The following is a 17,076-nucleotide window of genomic DNA, read 5'->3' on the forward strand; positions in this document are numbered from 1 at the left end:
TCAGGCATAGCTGAACCCAGGTGCTTAAGCACTAAATTCAGAAATAATGGCTCGGCCAAAATGTGGCCTTTTTGGCCACTTTGGAAAAAGACCTTATGGAAAATCCCAAACAAAGTTTTTGGCCAATCCAATATTTATTTCTTCATTTCTTGCCTCTACTTTTCTATAGCTGGGCTTATTTTCAGGCATGAAAATGGTACTGGAAGCCCCAGGCTAATATCCTATTGGATATTACCTGAATAGAAAGAAATCTTTATATTTCCTCAGATTCTAACAGAAATCTCAGAGCCAGCTCTCTTTAGTCTGACTTCAGCCATGCCCCTGTGAAGATTTGCTGGTTCGCAGGGATCTGAGGGCTGCATTCAGTGCATTTGCCTCATTTTCCCACTTCAAGAATGTCTTCCCCTGAAGATAAGACATGAGCAAAAAGTTTAAGGGATGTACTTAAGGAAGTTATCAGAAGGGCGAATGGATTATGGGCAGAAAAACACAACAGAAAAGTCATGTTAAGGGATTTTTGGATTTGAGGAATTGAGGTATGAAATCTATAAAGCCCTTAGCATGAGTGAGAAATAAGAACGTCCAGCTAATGACACACAAATACAATATGGGGAATGAGGGGTTCCCTGCATGCATGACAAATATGACTTAGGAGACCACAGTAGATGAGTTATTCATAAGAAAATATCACTCTGGTTGTTTTCAGGAGAGTAAAAAATCATATTGCAAGATATGAATGCATAGTCCCAAAGCAGGTAATTTGCTTATAAGGTGATCCTTCAGTATTGGGAGAATAAGAAGAAATGCACCCATTTGTGCATGCAGATGACCCAAAGACTCACTGTCACTGAAGCATGTAACTCTTTTTCTTTAAATCAATCAGAGTGTGCTCTGTTTGCCCATGAGCAGCAGCCTATCTTCTCAGAGCTTTCTTTCTAGCTCCTTCTCCTGCTTATTCATTCTCCTCCCTCACCCCTCTTATTGATTAACTAAAATGACATTGTTTTTGCTATTACTGCAGAGTCTTGTAAAGTGAGTAGTATATGCTTCCATTTGGCATCTGCCTTTTTTGGCTGATTTTGAGCCTATGTCTCTATCACCTTGGTTTCAGTTCTGAGTGCTTTTTTCTCTGCTTATTAACGTTGGTTTCGGCACTGGCAGCAGCTTTGTTGAAGGGGGCTAAGAACTGTGTGTCTGCTAAAGCATTTCTCATAAGTGAGTGTGCCATAAAGAAGTCTGAAAGACTGAAAACACATACACATACAATTGTGGAATAGAATTTGGGCTCACCCACTGCCTCACCATTCCCCCATCCCTGCTATCACTATGACTTCAGATATGATGCTGGTTCATTAAGAGTTGCCATAGTTTTGTTACTCATTGAAGTCTAGAATATATAAAGCATCATCCATTATGTAGATTAATTATAGGGGAATAAATACACCATGCTCACATTTGTATATTCTTCATCGTCTTGATTTTCTGTCTAGATACCTGTTGTGGAGGGGATGTGGGATTGAATGACATGAGCTTTAAGATTCCTTTCAACATATTTAATACTGAAATTCCAATGGAACTATGATTTTATGAATTCACATCAAAATCTAGCTTTTCTTTTTTCCTCAGTGAAAACCTGAGATGGCCTCTTGCCACTCCTAAGGTGTTACACTGTTTTTCAGAAAATAAATCACAGAATGTTTGCTGTAGTATCATGAATAATTAGAAATAAAATAAATTTGTCAAAATAAATAAACAAATTTTGCTTTATGAGCTAGCATTCTTTAGTTTTTAATCATATTTCTATATGATGAATTATAAACACCCTAATATGTAGGAATGCTCCTTGTTATTAATTAGGAATGGCAAGTGGATACAATACAGCATTTAATACTCTGTTACAATTTTACCTCAGTTCTGGTTCCAACTTTGGTTGCTTTTACCTGATGGGCAGCCTTGAATAAATATTAACCTCTCTAAGTCCTGGTCTCCCCTTTCCCAAAATAATGTAGCTACTAACTTAGTATATACGGCAGGATATTTTGAACACTGATCACAGAAATATAGATTAAAAGATTTTGCTAAATTATAAGCTACATATAATTTTAAAATATAAAGTATATACAGCTATAGGATTTGGTTTGAATGCAGACCATAAACTCTTTAAGAGTAAGGATATAGTCTATTTTATTTGTAAAAGTGCCTGGCATAATAGACACTCAGTAGATACATATAAATAATTGTAAATGAACAGTGAATGATTACATCTAGACTATGTAACACTAGGCCAGTGTTATAGATTGAATTATGTTTTGCTCAAAAAGATAACAGTGGGACCTCAAAATATGACCTTATTTGGAAATAAGGTTATACCAGTTTAAGTTGGGCCCTAATCTAATGACTGATGTCCTTATAAGAAGAGAGAAATCTGGATTCAGAAACAGAGAAGACCATGTGAAGACAGATGGAGAGATTGGAGTGGTGCATTAGCAAGGCAGTGAATGCCAGCAACCACCAGAAACTAGAAGAGTCAAATAAGGATCCTCCCCTAGAGCCTTCAGAAAGATCATGGCCCTGCCAACACCTTAATTTCAGACTTCTAGCCTGTGAGAGAATGCACTTCTGCTGTTTTAAACCACTTAGTTTGGTTTTGTTATGGCAGCCATAGGAAACAGATACAGTCAGGATCCTGAACAATGTGGCACATGTTTGTAATGATGAAAGCGATCACTGCTTGATTTGAGTCTTCATATTTAGAAAGTTTATTTGAAGAGAATTTGATTTATCTTGATTTATATAAATGCCTGGAACTATTAACTGTCACAACAGAGGTTTCTCTATTATTGTAAGGGAAAACAACAATATATATTAAGTATTATTAGTAATCATTCTGTTCGGGGTAATTTTAAACCCACCCAACTGTCTAAATCTTCTGTTTTCTACTAAACAATTACTTCTATCTAAATTATTTCTCAACAAACACTATCAATACTTAGTTATTAATAGTTCTTCGATTCCTAAAAGATAGATGGTTTATCATTGTACAAGTGACATTTTCAGAAAGAAATATTCTCTTTGCCATATACAATTTTCTTGCTATAGTCTGTTATTTGTATAACTGGCATAGTCAACTACAGCTTGGCTATAGAGTTTAAATTCAGTATGCTTGTGGGCTATGGGGAAACTCTATCTCAAAATATTTAGTGAGCACACAGAAATGTGAAACCTGGAATAGACTTCTAAGAGAGATTACTTTTGGTCCACAGATTTTGCAGAGCAATGGAACAGGTGCATCTATGTTGTGGATATCATTAAATGATAAATGATATATTTGTTGTTGACAATTTTAAGCCCCATATCAACAGTTTTTAATCATCATTAGGATACAACCCTTCCCACTTTCCCAAAATCTATAAAATATACTTGTGATTCAGAAATCATTCTTATGAGGTACTCCAACTTTTCAATTTAGTCTTTTCATAGGATCACATACTTTACATTGGAAAATCCCTAATGGATATTTCTTTCTTTTTTTTTTCTTTGCAAGACACTTCTAAATTATTATACAAATATGAAAAGTTTTCCTTAAGTTCATCATAGGACAGAAAGTATAGAAACTTCTTCTATCTGGGCACGCAATTAATACTCAAGGACATTTCAAATATGCCAGGATTTGTCATGAATTATGCATTGTTTTAGATTTTTATAATATCCTTACTTTCTTTGAAATATGTGCTATAAATCCCACTCTGATTCCTCTAGTTTCTGATATAACATTTTTACTTGAATCATTTTTCTGTTCTAGCTTTTTTCCAAGGAGCAAACACAGTATGATGATTTGTTAAAATTAGAATGAAGCTTTTTAAAAACCTCAAAACACCATAAGTCGCACAAAGTTGTTTTTGTTGTTTTTCTTTATGTTCATAGGTGCCAGTATTGTGTAATGGCATTTTATTTTTAAATTTTTGTGCACAGGATCATCTAGGGTTTGCTCAAATATATTAGGTTTCATTTTCTTGGACTTCTTTAGTCAGAAAAACAACAGTCTCCATGCCAATATCCAAGTTGACCCAAGTAAACTCCATTAAAAATATAGCACATTACTGTATTTTTGTCCCAACAGCCAACGTCAAACAATGGTAAAGCTTTCTTTTTCTTTTTCATGATATTTTGGAGACATCCATTTACCTGTACCTGGAACTCGAGGCAAATGCATTTGTACAAGATATTCCAATTTAAAAAGGGGGACAAGGATAATGTCAGATAGAGTGGGAAGTTTAGTTCAGTTTAGTCTCTCAGTCGTGTCCGACTCTTTGTGACCCCATGAATCACAGCACGCCAGGCCTCCCTGTTCATCACCAACTCCTGGAGTCCACCCAAACCCATATCCATTGAGCCGGTGATGCCATCCAGCCATCTTATCCTCTGTTGTCCCCTTCTCCTCCTGCCCCCAATCCTTCCCAGCATTAGGGTCTTTTCCAATGAGTCAACTCTTCGCATGAGAGTGGGAAGAGTGTTTTACAATTTATTATTAGTATGATTATTAGTTTCTCATTTAAAAAACACTGCCTTGAAAACATTTGCTATAATGCTATCATTCAAAGAAACACTTGCATCATCCATACTTTGGCAGGAGAATATGAAAAAATCATGTCTGGAAAACTATTTGAACAGTATATCTGATATTATAATTTCAAACTTTTTGTTTTGTTTAATCAATGCTGAAATAGATGAAGTTCTGCTTAATTTTCTCTTTTTTGGAATCACATTAATAGATCAAAAAATTAGAGATGTTTTGATTAAACCAGCATTCTTCCTGAAAAAGAAAGTATCTCTGGTAAATTTTATTCATTAAATTTAGCAAACCGGATTTTTAAAACCTATAGGCTTTGATATAGAAAAAAAAAAACTCAATTCATTAGATCACAAGAGTAATTGTGAGAGATATATTATGCAGATGTATTTTTATAAGACTTTTTTTTTTGGTTTGCTTATATGAACTTTTCCATTAAATTGATTGTATATCCTTAAGTCACCTCTATTTCACCATTTCTCTTGGTGTTCTAAAGTATATGACCATTTATCCAAAATTTAAGCTGCTTATAGGCAAAAAGGCATAGTAAAACCTTAGCCAATATTAATCTCTTCTAGTTCTTAAATGTCAACCAAATTATACAGGTATATATTTCTAATAAAGTATGAAGTGCAAGAGTATTCTTCAAAATCTGCTCTCCACCTCCCCATTAAAGTAGACCCTATGTCAAAATCCATTTTTCCTGTTTTCTTTTGGCCTGTGTTACTCTTGGCTTCCACTCTGCCCCATTTCAATTTTTGTCATCTTTATAGGTAAAGACTCCCAGATTTAAAGAGGTTTAAATTACCTTCTCAAGAAATTTTCTGGTGGCATCTTTTTCTATGTATAGTATCATGTCATCTGCAAACAGTGAGAGTTTTCCTTCTTTTCCAATCTGGATTCTTTTAATTTATTTTTCTTCTCTGATTGCCATGCTGAGTAACAGTGGCGAGAGTGGGCACGCTTGTCTTGTTTTTCACCATTGAGAATAATGATTGCTGTTGGTTTGTCATATACTGCTTTTATTATGATGAGCTATGTTTCTTCTTTGTCTACATTCTGCAGAGTTTTTATCATAACTGGGTGTTGAATTTTGTTGAAGGCTTTCTCTGTGTCTATTAAGATGATCATATGGTTTTTATCTTTCAGTTTGTTAATATGGTATATCACAATGATCAACCTTGAATCCCTGGGATATAGCCCACTTGATCATGATGTATGAGCCTTCTAATGTATTGTTGATTCTGTTTGCTAGAATTTCATTGAGGATTTTTTCATCTATGTTCATCAGTGATATTGGCCTATAATTTTTTTTTATAATTTTTTTTTAAATATCTTCATCTGGTTTGGGTATCAGGGTGATGGTGGCCTTGCAGAATGAGTTTGGGAGTTCAGTAAAGTTGCAGGATATAAAATTAATACACAGAAATCTCTTGCATTACTATACAGTAACAATGAAAAATCAGGAAGAGAAATTAAGGAAACAATCCCATTCACCACAAAAAGAATAAAATAACAAAAAGAGTAAAAAGAAAAAGTAAGAAAAAGAATAAAATACCTAGGAATAAACCTACCTAAAGAGACAAAAGACATGTATGCAGAACACTATAGGACACTGATAGAAGAAATCAAAGATGACACAAACATATGGAGAGATACACCATGTCCTTGGATTGGAAGAATCAATGTTGTGAAAATGATTCTACTACCCAAAGCAATCTAAAGATTCAATTGCAAACCCTATCAAACTACCAATGTATTTTTCACAGACCTAAAACAAAAAATTTAATGATTTGTATGGAAACACAAAAGACTTGAATAGCCAAAGAAATCTTAAGAGAGAAGAATGGAGCTGGAGGAATCAACCTTCCTGATTTTAGACAATACTACAAAGTTACAGTCATTAAGACAGTATGGGGCTGGCACAAAAACAGAATTACAGACCAATAGAACAAGATAGAAAGCCCAGAGATAAACCCATACACTTATGGGTACCTTATCTTTGACAAAGCAGGCAAGAATATACAATGGAGATAAGACAGTCTCTTCAAAAAGTGGTGCTGGGGAAAGTGGACAGCTAGCTACATGTAAAAGAATGAAGTTAGAACACCTCCTAACACCACATGCAAAAATAAACAAAATGGATTAAAGACTTAAATGTAAGGCCAGAAACTATAAAGCTCTTAGAGGAAAACATATGCAGTAAACTCTTTGACATAAATCACAAGATCCTCTTTGACCCACTTCCTAGAGTAATGGAAATAAAAACAAAAATAAACAAATGGGACCTAATTAAACTTAAAAGCTTTTGCACAGTAAAGGAAGCAATAAACAAGATTTTAAAAAACAGCATTCAGAATGGGAGAAAATAATTGCTAAGGAAACAATTGACAAAGGATTAATCTCCAAAATACATAAGCAGCTCATACAGCTCAATATCAGAAAAATAAACAGCCCAATCAAAAAACGGGTCAAAAATTAAAAAACAGACTTTTATCCAAAGAAGACATACAGATGGCCAATAAACACATGAAAAGACACTCAACTTCACTAATTATTAGAGAAATGCAAATCAAAACTACAATGAAGTATTACCTCACACTAGTCAGAATGGCCATCATCAAAAATTCTATAAACAATATATGCTGGAGATGATGTGGATAAAAAAGGAACTCTTGTACACTGTTGGTGGGAATGTAAACTGATACAACCATTATGAAGAATAGTATGGAGATTCCTTTAAAAATTAGGACTAAAACTACCATATGACCCAGGAATCCAACTACAAGGCATATACCCTGAGCAAACCAAAATTGAAAAAGACACATGTACCCCAATGTTCACTGTAGCACTATTTACAATAGCTAGGACATGGAAGCAACCTTGATATCCATTGAAAGATGAATGAATAAAGAAGCTATGGTCATATGTACAATGGAATATTACTCAGCCATAAAAAGGAATACATATGATCCAGGAATCCTACTATTGGCCATATGCCCTGAGAAAGCCACAATTCTAAAATACACGTGTACCCCAATGTTCACTATAGCACTATTTACAATAGCTAGGATATGGAAGAAATCTAGATGTCCATCTGGAGATAAATGGATAAAGAAGATGTGGTACATATGCAATGGAATATTACTCAGTCATAAAAAAGAATGAGTTAGAGTCAGTTTTAGTGATGTGGATGAACCTAGAGCCAGTTGCACAGAGTGCAGTAAGTCAGAAAAAGAAAAACAAACACCACATGTTAACACATATATATGATATCTAGAAAAACGGTACTGATGAACCTATTTGCAGGGAAGAAATGGAGATGCAGATATAGAGAATGAATGGTGAACATAGTAGAGTAAGGAGACAGTGGGAATAATGAAGAAAGTAGCATCAGTATATATACACTATCATGTGTAAAATAGATAGCTGGTGAGAAGTTGCTTTATAATACAGGGAGCCTAGCCTGGTGCTCTGTGATGACCAAGAACTGTGGGGTGTGAGGAGGGGAGGGAGGCTCAAGAGGGAAGGGATATTTGTATAATTATGGCTGATCTGCATTGCTGTACAGCAGAAACCAACACAACATTGTAAAGCAATTTTCTTTCCATGAAAAAAAACAAAAAAACAAACTTGCCCAAAGTCACAAAACTAGGAAGTGTTGACACCAGTCTGACACCTAGATTCTTATTCTTTCTTCTATTTCAAAAACTCTTCCAGCAAGAGTGATTCCATGTACACTTACATGTTGGTTATTGAAAGTAAATATATTAGAACAATGCTTCTCAAATGTTAATGTTCCTACACATAGACTAGTGATGTTGTTAAACTGCGTATTCTGACTCAGGGAGGCCTGACCTTCTGTATTTCTCACTACTTCCCAGGGGTTGCCAAGGCTCCCGTATTTTCAGTAGGAAGGCCTTGTACAATATAGCAGAACTTTGATATTGTTAATAAAGCTACTATTGGGTTTTGCTTACTACTTTTCTTATAAACACTCCACAATTTTTAGTGTATATTATCTTATTCATTCTTAAATATTTTTAAGTGATGATCACAAGTCAAATATTTTGAATTTATTGTTATAATAAAATAAATGAAATTCAAATAAATTAATAATCAGGATTATTGGCTAATCTGTCAGTTCCTCATGTCCTTAGTGGAAATGGTAAAGCCATAATTAATAAATGAATTGAATATGTTCTATTCCAATAGGCCATTTTCTCAAGAAACACAATGGGAATTATGTGGACAATTTTGAGCATGTACTGTGTATTGCCCCGCCAACATTTTTATCTAGGTGAAAATGCATTCAAGGAATATGACAAACAACCTTGAAGGAGATACAAATCCTCAAGAGGCAGACAGAATAACAGGTATGATAATAGGAAGGGGGCTGTTCTTGAAGAAGTACAGGGTGGGGACAGAGTTTCAAGAACCAGACAAACTTAAGTTGGAATCATGGCTTGCCACTTACTAAGCATATGACTTTGGGTAAGTCCTTTATCCTTGCTAAGTTTAGGTTTCTAATCAGTAAACATCTACCTTGCAATATTATTGTTATAATATAACAGAATGATGGATGTAAAAGGACCTGACACAGAGTAGGCAAGCCATAGATTGGTATCCTTTTCTCATTTCTGTGTGAAGTTGAGCTGCTAAGTGCAGATTTTAGGCATACATTCTTTTTTTTTTTTATTTTATTTTTTTTTTTTTTTAGGCATACATTCTTGAGGGGGTTTTCCCAGCTTTTTCTTTCTTGTCCCTTTGGAGTTTCTGTTCAGTTGTCTTTAGGCCCAAGGAGCATCAAAGAACAATGTCTAGTAGAATTAATCCAATCCTAGAAAAGGCACTCTCAGTGTTATCTGGGTCACTCAACATCCCACTTATATTTGCACATACATTATGATACTGTGGGTCATAAATATTTTACAAATTAATGCAATTGGGACTAGGCCCATCACTATAGTTATTAAGTTAAGTCTGTTTGGTTTGGTCAAAAAGCATTACTTGACATACTTGTGCAAAATAAATCTTGCATGTGTTTTTGATGCAAGAGAAGCCAGAAAGTTTAAACAACAACCAATTAAAATTCTGAAAATAATGAATTTCACCATTTTTAAAGCAGATCCTTTGGTGAATTTCTATTAGCATTTGACATTTAAATCTTTAGTCCTAGTTAGCACAAACAGGTTTCTCAGCACCAACCTCCACTTTCCCAAATCTCTGATAACCAAAGGTAGTAAATACTTCAGAGTGATTTTGGACACCATTTTAACCAGTAAGTAATGAAGCATGAAGAGCAGGGTGAAGGTAGGAAGTTAGGTCTAGGAGTCTTCAATATGCTCAGCAATACAGCAAAGTGATTTGAAGTTTCCTATATTGATACTATTTGGGGAGCCAACGGGAATTTTTTAGCCTCTGGAGTAAGGGGTTTGAAGTGAAATAACCTTTCTGGGCAGATACAAAAATGAAGTCGCTCAGTCGTGTCCAACTCTTTGCGACCCCTTGGACTTGTAGCCCACCAGGCTCCTCGGTCCATGGGATTTTCCAGGCAAGAATACTGGAGTGGGTAGCCATTTCCTTCTCCAGAGGTTAGATGGAAGCAGGGCTTATTTTAGAACTTTCAGTCTGTGGATAAGGTAGGTGTTTCTGGGTGTCCAACAGCCTAGAGAATACAATATCACTAAATACATTTCCTATTTCTAATGAACTGATTTCTCTACTTCCTTAATAGCCATTATTCTCTGCCTTCCTTCATCTCCATGGTTATCTAGCCTGGATTCCACAGCCCAGTATCACAATGAATCCCTGACCCCTCTCCTCTGTAACACATCTCCCTGACAAAATCCCATTCTGAATGAACCCAGCACTCATATTTGTTGAACCTTCACCAGAGCAGCTAAGTACATGGCAGAGAAAAACTACACTGCCAGATAGGCTTGTATTGTTCATTTGCCTCACCTCAGTCCTTGACACTGCCCAGAAATCTCTTCTTCCAATAAGCTTGATCTTCCATCCATAGTAACTTCCAGTTCATACCTTCTCTATTCTCCTCTGACCTCCCATCTGCTCCTCCCATCATCGCCATTTCTTTGCTAATGACATTGCATAAGACATGTTAGAGGAAATAGAAGTTATCAGAAGTTTCCTTGTACTTTGTCACCAAAATTACAATGTAATTTCATATTCACCTCCACCTACTTTTTTTCTGGATGACCCCTCTTACAGGCTGAATTGTGTCCTCCTACAACTCATGTAATTGAAGTCCTAACCTACCCTTAGAACGTGGCTACATTTGGAGATAGAGCCTTAAAGACCTCCCAATATAAATTAAGCTTCATTATTATATTTTGATACAGGTATTTTCTCCACAGTATTTACCACAATTAGCAGTGATTTATTTATTTACTGTCTACCTTCCTCACTAGATTTTGGGGTGAAGGGCAGGGCCATGGGCAGTATCAAAGATGGGAAGGTGGTTATGTACCATTTAACATCTCCCTGCATTACTTGATATGCACAATTGGTATTTTATCAGTGGCATGTCAAGTGTTACACAAAAAAAGATTCAAGACAAATGTCCTGCCCTTCTTTCAACCAGTTTTTACTTCTAAGCCTCTTTTGCATAGAAATTATAAAACTGATTCTCACTAGGACAATGTTTCTGATTCCTAGTACCTTGTATTCCTAGTACCTAGCACTATACCTGCTAGCATTTGATCAACAAATTTTTCTGGAAGGAAGGAAAGAATGAAGGGAGGCTGGGAGGGAGAGAGAGGAAGGGAGGAAGAAGTAGTAGTTGGGACTGTAAGGAAAACCAATTACTTATGTCTCAGATCCAGCTAACATAAGGTAAGTTGACAGCTTTCCATTCAGGGATTTTAAACTTGGTGTCTATGGACATAAGTACCAGCATATCTATCAAGTTCCTTGTGATCATGGATTAATTGAGGGATCTGGAGTTTCATTAGGTAACTGTTTGCCTGGTTCTTCTTTTTGTTTTTGCTTCTGGATGTATTATGATTTATTAAGACTGTGATGATTAAGTTTATGTGTCAACTTGACTGAGCCATTGGGTGTCCAAATACTTGGTTATACTAGATGTGTTTGTGGAATGAAATTGACATTTGAATTGGCAGAGTAAAGCAGATTGCCTTCCCCAATGTGGGTTGGCACCATCCAAACCACTGAGGGCCTGAACAGAGAACAAAAGGTAAAGTGAGAATATTTGCTTTCTGACAGAGTTGGGACATTAAGACTTGTACTGCCTTCAGACTTAGACATGGGATACAACTTATACCTTTGTCTCCACTTGGTTCCCAGCCAATTCCTTACCAAAAATCACTATCTATTTATCCATCCATCTATTTTATCTATCTTATTACTATATGCTACAAAGGTTCTTGAGAATTTTGTGTGTAATGGTCCATACATGCATTTATGTATATGTAGCCATACATGTCTCCAAAGAGAAGCTGCTAGGTTTTCATCATTTTTTTCAAAGAATTTTTATTATGAAAAAATTTAAACATATACAAATATAGAGAGAATAGTATTATAAATCTTTATGTAACTATCACCTAGCTTCAACAATTTTTAACTCATGACCAATCTTACTTCATCTTCACTCTCTCCCACTATTTTGAGAGAAATCCCAGACACCATATCATTTTATGAATAAATGCCAAACAGCTAATTTACAAATACATTTTAGAACACAATCCTCTACTTATTTGAATATTGGTTGTATTTACAGTTTGAGTCAAATAATTATTTATTAATTTTCTATTTTCTTTTCCTTATGATGTTCTTCCATGTATGGGAAAGAAAAAAGGCTCTCTACCAACTACTTTTCTACCTATGTAGACTATTTTGAGTAGAGAGTCAAATTTTGGTTCTGTTACTAAGTATAAACTTTAGGCAAGATTTTAGCTCTCTGTATTTTCTTCATCTGTAAAATGCAAAAATGCATGAGGATTGTGCCCATGACACACCATTCATGATACTGACTGAAAAGTGAAAGTGAAGTCTCTCAGTCGTGTCCGACTCTTTGTGACCCCATGGACAACAGCCTGTCAGGTTCCTCCATCCATGGGATTTTCCAGGCAAGAAGACTGGAGTGGGTTGCCATTTTCTTCTCCAGGGTATCTTCCTGACCCAGGGATCAAACCTGAGTCTCCCGCACTGCAGGCAGACTCTTGACCATCTGAGCTACCAGGGAAGCCCAATGCTGGCTATTATTACTATTATTTAATGTGACAACTAGAGCTAGAATATGCAGCTGAAAGTGATGACTCTGTAGTTAGTAGCTCTAACAGTCAAGTATATAGCAGATGCTCACAAAATGCCACCAAGAAGCAAATAATTCACCTTTCCATCTTAGAGAATGCCAAGTGTCCTTGTATGCCCTTATAATAGCTTTATCCTGTGCCAAAGGGATAACAGGGCAGATTGATACCCTCTCTAATGGCACACAGTGTCAGCTTACGTCTGGTGATAAATAATGAAGCAAGCTAACGGATCCTGCCTGTAGTCAATTATCTCCGGTCCCTGTTTCTTAGTCTTCCCAGGGGCCTTCAGTAGGGACTTACAGAGCCACAGAAACAAGAGAAAAATGGAAAGATAAAGAAAAAACAATTCCATCTGTCAAACTGAAGATGGATGCTGTCCAAACCTGTGAACAAAACCTGAAGTGCTAATTCTATGCACTGCTGATGCTTTTAATTATGTGACTTTGACAGATGGAAAGATCATCATGCAGTTTTTATTTAAGAAGCTCATGCAAGTGTAGCTATTGTGCCAGGGGTAATCACTAAAGAATTTGCCAAAAAGTAAACTCTACCTTATTTATAGCTTACTAGGTCCTAATTGTGCTTCACAAATGACCAGTCATATAATAAGCAAAATACAAAATAAACATAACTGAAAATTACTACAAATTACTGCACAGCTGTTACATGTCAGAACAGGCTTCCATTTCAAACCACATAATACTTTTCTGGCAATATGCAGCAAAAACACTTCAGATAATACCTTATTGAGGCAGAATTCCAAAGATCTGAAATGATATTTTTCCTCAGTCCTGGTTTCAGCAAAACTTTCAGAAAGCTACAGAACAAAGATTGTTTGCCATACACACATGTGTGCACACACACATGCACACTCATTTCTCTTTGTGTAGTCTGTGCTTATATGGGTTTATCTGACTGCAAGGATTTTCCATCCCCTCCTGCTAGTTCTCTAAAGTAGTGCCTTCAGTGTTACCTGCATTGGTATTTTACGTATCCCTGAATCACACCATCTTAAGATATTTTATTTTCTTTCCTGTTGTAATCCTGTCTTGGTGGGAATTTCACTCACCTCTTCCCCAATCTCCTTGTCGTGGCCTTCTTCTAAAGAGGAGACCTAGAGATCCAGAGCCTGGTGGGAGCCTTGGATGTATAATCTCTGAGTGATTACTGAATAAATAGATGTGTCCGATATTTTCCGTTCCTTGGCTACCTCTCATTACAAACTTTCATCATCAAGCTACTACAATTCCATGCTTCTGGTCTCCTCATTCCTTTCCCATCCTGACTTAACCTGCATGCATGTGCAAGATGGATCTTCTTAAAGCACTATCTTCACACTTTTCCTCTGCTCAAGAACCTTCCATAGATCCCTTGCCTCTAGAATAAAACCCAAAGCCTGGCATTCAAGCACTTCTTGACCTGCCCCAGTCAACCTTTCTATTCCTGTCCTTCTGCTTATTAATGTATACTCTCTGCTCTAACTGTAATGGACTACTTAACATCCCCTGGCTTCTCTCTTCTAATCTTCTATTCATTTGTACATTTCCATTGATCTGCACTAAACATCTTTTCAAATAATCTTTGCTTATTTGAACCCTAGATTTCCTGGCCAGTTGAGGCAGAAGAAGTCTTCCAATGTGTTCAACTTCAATGCAGTTTTGAACACTGGCCATGTATATGGATATTATATTCACTTGGAACATTATAAATTATTATTCCTCTTTTTTGATATTTCAAGTTTTTCCCTTCCCAAACAGTTAGTTTTTTGAAGGCAGAAACCACATATGAATCTGGTTAAATTATAAGCTACTCAAGTTTGGGACTCTCACAGGTAAAATAGTGAATGTAAAGAACATGAGGATTAGCCTCAAACAGATTAAAACTCTGATCTTGGCACTTGCTGGCTGTGTGCCATTAGATGAGCTATCTAAACCCTGTGAACCCAAGTTCCTTCACCTATAAAATAGGGATAACAGTATTCTATCTTAGAGGGCAAATGGCATAATAAATTAAACATGTCCAATAAATTATAGCTATTTTGATATTAAATTTCTCTTGTATCTTCAATGCTGAGCATGGTGACTGGCAAATAGTTGGCATTTAATAAACATTAATTGAATTAAACTATATTTATGTTCATAGCATTTATCTTAGGCTACTACCACTCTTGATGTTAAAAAAGGATGTTCCAGTTTAGTTGAGCTCCTTAAAATCAAGCATAAGTACTGTTTTTAACTTGTCAACATAAAAATAATATTCTAAGCTTTACTATTATTTATTAATAAAATAAAAATATCTTCAGTTAAGAACATGTGGATTTCAATTAAATGTAAACCTTTATATGGTTTAAATGATGGGACAGCTTCTTGACAATCAAGTTAACATGTACCTACCAACACTGTGAATCAGATACAATAAATACAAATACCACCGAAATTCCAGTAAAAGAAACAGCTTGCCAGTATAAAATTAAGTGTTAGAGAAAAAAAGAATGGAAAAGGAAGAGAAAATCTTCAGAGCTTGGGGAGGTAGGTTGGTTAATGGAGACAACAAAGACAGAGGGTAGCAGAAGTAGTTATATTTTTTGCCCTAAACTAACCTTCACTTAAGACTTGTATTTATAATTTGAGGGGGTTGGAATAAACTATAATTTCATGTACTTCATCAGTTGTGAACCATCTTGATGATTTTTGCCATAACTGAGTACCATGTGAGCTATTATTTACTTAGTATTTATTTGAATTAACTGATCTTTATTTCACTAAAATAAATTTATTAGAAAAGTAAATGACATATCATTACCTAGAAAATCAGACTCAGTTGCCATTCATAGAAGATATTTAAAAACTAAGTAAAACCAGGTTCTATCTTATAAAAAAGAATTAAGGAGATAAACTTTCCCACTGAAAGATTTGAGCCTGAATTTTAGCTTTCTTTGAAAAAAAGAGATACTATCAAGTATGAAGGAGATGTTAAATAAAAATAGCAAAAAAATAAGATTCCTTTTTTCATGTAATCCAAATATATTGAAAGAAAATTGAAAAGAAAACGACTTACTCACTTGGTGACTCATTGTTAGTGGTTACCATGCCCCTAGACTATCAGACTCTCAGCAATGGTATGAACCCCTACTAGGTAATCTAGATCTATATAGATTGAATTTAAACATTCAATCATATTTAAAATGTGGCAGACAAATCAGGAGTGAAAAGTCTGCACCAAAGTCTATAACCCAGGGTATAGTATGACAAAATACTTCTGGTTACATTGTAGTTTTGTATTCAATTGATGATTTCATCTGACAATTTTAAACTCTCAAAGTGCAAAATCTCTGAACAATCTCAGTAATCAGTCAAGCAACATTTATAGTACCTACTTTTAAAGCCTGCTTCACCTCACACAAAACAACAAAATACTTCATCTCATTTGATCATCTGTGAGTAAGAAGAAATAAGTATCAACTTTTGAACCAATCTGAGTAAGTTCAGGTCCAAAATCTTTACTAAGTCTACAGCTTTGAAAACAAATATTTAATCTCATTTATTTTTGAAGATTTTCTTTAAAGATAGCCATATAGGAAGCTCCCAAACTTCTCCCAAAGATACACTAAATGTGAAGCGATTCCCTCTGAAAGAAATCCAGAAACTGAGTGACTCCTACACATTGGTTAAACAAGAAAATCTGCATCAAAATGGGCCACTTGGAGCCACTAGTATCTCTCTGGAAGGACCTTTAACACACCTGTACCCCAGGTTTTATGGCTGCCATTCCAAGGACAGGCCCCTAGATAGTCTGTTGTGATAGCCAATGTGGCTTTCAATTAGGAGTTCCACATGACTGCAGCAAACAAAGAAGCATTTCTTAAATGGTTATCCCTCCAGACAGTGATGAAAGAAATTAAAGAAGACACAAATAATTGGAAAGATTCTATTTTCATGGATTAGAAGAATTAATATTGTTAAAATGTCTACAGTATTTATAGCAACTGGCAGATTCCATGTAATCCCCATCAAAATTCAAATAGCTTTTTTTCCCACAGAAATAGAAAAAAAAAAAAATCCTAAATTTTGTATGGGACTGCAAAAGACCCCGAATAGCCAAAGTAATCTTGAGAAAGAAAAAAGCTGAATAATATGTAAGTTTAAATTTTTAATTTTTTGAGAAATCTCCATATTGTTTTTCTTTTCTTTTTTTTCTATGCATTTTAAAAAA

The sequence above is a fragment of the Cervus elaphus genome, chromosome 19, assembly GCF_910594005.1.
Source record: "Cervus elaphus chromosome 19, mCerEla1.1, whole genome shotgun sequence".
Lineage (NCBI taxonomy): Eukaryota > Metazoa > Chordata > Mammalia > Artiodactyla > Cervidae > Cervus > Cervus elaphus.